This window comes from Monopterus albus, unplaced genomic scaffold (assembly GCF_001952655.1).
Source record: "Monopterus albus unplaced genomic scaffold, M_albus_1.0 scaffold61.1, whole genome shotgun sequence".
Classification (NCBI taxonomy): Eukaryota; Metazoa; Chordata; class Actinopteri; order Synbranchiformes; family Synbranchidae; genus Monopterus; species Monopterus albus.
In genome coordinates this window covers 1,873,363-1,876,804 of record NW_018127941.1, presented here as the reverse complement: position 1 = coordinate 1,876,804, position 3,442 = coordinate 1,873,363, and positions in this window count along the sequence as shown.

Sequence of the window (3,442 nt, the reverse complement as noted above, 5' to 3'; positions counted from 1 at the left end):
AACACTCCATCCTTCTGCTCCTGGCCGAGCCCCAATGTCAAATTTTAGAACCCATTGTGGCCTGCAAGTCAAAAAGTTTGCCCACCCCTGTGTCAGACCATGGTGTGCAGCAGAGGTTACTGTGGTAATCCACCCTTATTACTAAAACATAAAAGTGAGCTAGCATTATAGTACTGAAAAGTTAAGAAAAGAGTTTGACCCAAAATTAGCTGCTTTAACCTACTAATGCAGGACCCTGGAGTGTTTAAGACGGAGATACAGTATGTCTGAGGACTGTCAGTCATCCAGGGGTAGCTGTGGCTCAGGAGGTAGAGCAGGTTTGAATCCTGGCTTCTCCAGTCCACATGTCTAAGTGTCCTTATGCATTCACTGAACCCCATGTTACTCCTGGAGGCTCTGCCTTCAGCTTGTGTGTGCAAATAGGTGAATGGAAAAGAATGTAAAGCACTTTGAGTGTGCACATTGAAAAGTGCTGTATAAGACTGTTTATCATATATTTTGAAAGATTTAGGAGAGCTCTCTTCAGAGCTGAAGACATCTTTTGGATGGAAGGTGAAACATCAAGATTCTCAAACATGTCCAGTTACCCTCTACATATTCCTTCTGGGTAAGAATTAGTAATTACAAGCATATGGTTGTATGACGCTAGTTCACTGGAGCTGCTGAATATAAGCATTTTAATAAAGTTGTTTGTTCTGCCACCAAACTTTGGCTTTGTCAGCTACAGTAATCAGCCTTCAGGAAATAACTTTCCTAATATGTTTAGACACAGTGAAGATAAACAGAGAACGTGTCCTTCTAACACACACATCATATTTGTTCCCACACAGCAGCTCTGCTGCTTTACCAGTCTTACTTCAGCTCACCAAAATTGCAGGAAAACCCTGAATAAATGAATGGCCTCCTTCAGGATGACACTGCCCCTATGGCCTCCTCCAGGATGACACTGCCCCCACCAAAAGGGCACAAGGGGTCACTGAATGGTTTGATGAACATGAAAATGATGTGAATCATGTGATATGGCCTGCACAGTCACCAGAACTCAACCCAGTAACACCTGTGGAAGATGCTGGAGTGACGTGTTAGACAGCGTCTCCACCAGCATTATCAAAACACCAAATGATGGAATATTTTTAGGAAGAATGGTGTTCATCCCTCCAGTAGAGTTTAGAGATTTGGAGAGTCAATGCTAAGCAGCACTGAAGTTATTCTGGTGGCACGTGGTGGCCCAACACCTTACTGAGACATTTTATGTTAGGTTTTCCTTTCATCTGTCACCAATCTGTATAATCAAACTGACTCCAGTCTCAGTTTACCAAACTGAATTCAGCCTGCTGAGAATCAAACTGACTTCATTCAGCCAATAATCAAAAAGCCTATTGATTACCAAACTGACTGTCCACAACCAGTTTACTGAGGCTTATGCCAACACGAGTAACATTAAATAAATTTGTTTTGTATCCAGTGAAAAAAAAATTGAACTTGCACTAAAAAAGTGAAGTACATTTCATTTTGTACAACACATTCTTACTTTTTGTTGAGTTTGTGAAATAAGGCAGGGAGGAGCTGCTGTCACAAACTCTTGTACTGAACAATACACACCAGGGGACATCCCCTCTCTATTTCTTAGTTGGGTGCCAGTACAGCATGGATTTGCAGATACCAACTGATCCTGATGGTTAATTCTTGACCCCAGCAATAACAGTTGAACTGTACTTCACCAGCCTAAGTTCAGCTCTGTTAGTTTGGACCCTGGTCATATATTTACATATGAAACTCAAATGGTGTAAGTCAGATTTTTAGGACTGTGTGTGTGCATGCTCTGAAGAAATTAGGTTACTCTTGCACAGTTAATCACAGTACAGTAGTCAGTACAGTATAGTCCATGTTGTCCAGCTGAAGGGATTGTGTTTATGTTATCCTTATATCCCTCTCTTTTCATTTGTGTGTTTGTTGATTTTATCAACATGTGTGAATAATGTGTAAGCTTTGCTTCTTGTGCATTTATGTAGTCAGTGCTTTTCCTGGGTCTTTAAGATGGTGAGGATATTGTATAGCTTAGGCCCTATCTGTTTGGTGGTGGGTGGGAACTGCTTAACAATCTTCACCCGTCCATCTGTCCATTATATACTGTATACAGCTTATCCTGTGGGGGAGCTGAACAGTGAGTGACAGTGAGTGAGGGGTCAGGTACACCCTGGATAAGTCACCAGTCTCTCACAGGGCTGACACAGTCGGCCAGACAGACCGCACCTACAGGCATCTTGACTCATTTAAATGGTATCAGTCTTAATTGTAAATGTTTGGAACTTTTTGCCTAATAAATGAGGCTTTTCATTACTTCACCTGCACTGAATTCAACAAGTAGCTTCTGCATAGTGTGTGTACTACTGTATGTAGAAATATACATGCATTTGAATCAGTTCAGCAGCAGATCTTATCACAAATCTTTAACCCACCTTTACTGTATCCGATGTATTGTAGGCCTACTGTACCTTTTAACATAGAAACTCTTAATATAAAATGCCCTCAGTAGTAAATGGCATTATTCCCATGGAAAAACAAAATGTTATGTACTGTATTTAAATAAAGAAACAAAGGGTGTTTAAATTACAAGTCTAATGTTAAAATAAGGCCAGGAGTCTTGTTAATTATTAACCATGTGATAATGTGATAGTGCTTCCCGAGTGTATATATGAATTGTAAATGTCCTGTTTATTAAAAAAAGATGGTGGACAAAACAATGGTGTTCCCATGATGCAACTGTGTCGATGCACCTTCTAAGTCAGACCTGGGCATTTTACGGCCCGCGGGCCACATCCGGCCCTTTCGGCGTCCCTGTCCAGCCCGCGTGAGGTCCATCAAATCAGAACATGAATGAAAAAAGTTCACGGGTGAACTTAAGATCCCCGACCTACTGGGTGAGAAACAGGTGATGTTGGCCAGCTAACCCTCAAAATGTCAACTCACACCAAAAAAAGAAAAGTTGATGCCGAATGCCACGTTTTCAACAAGACAATGGACTGGAAAGTATTTGTTTACAGAAGTCAAAGGTAAAGCGGTGTGCTTAGTTTGTGGTACACAAACTAAGCACACCGCAAGGATTACAATTTGAATTGCCACTACATGACCAAACATGAGGAGAAATTGTGGGCTTTTTGGTTCTTCTTACCATTGCTAACTCTGAGAGACAAGACAGTCCAAGTAACTTCAAAACAGTGCTGATTTATTCAAAGGATCACAGGTAAAATTAACATTACACGCTCAGGTATCTTGCACCTCCAAACTGCATGCAGGCAGATGTAAGATGAAAGACCCTGTACCCACCAGGCCTATACATTATATCGCCTCGCTTGGGCTAGCCCCATACTACACAGAAACGTCAACCGAGACGTCTCTGGTGCCAGCTTTGCAGCTGGCCATAGCAGTAGTCAAAACATGA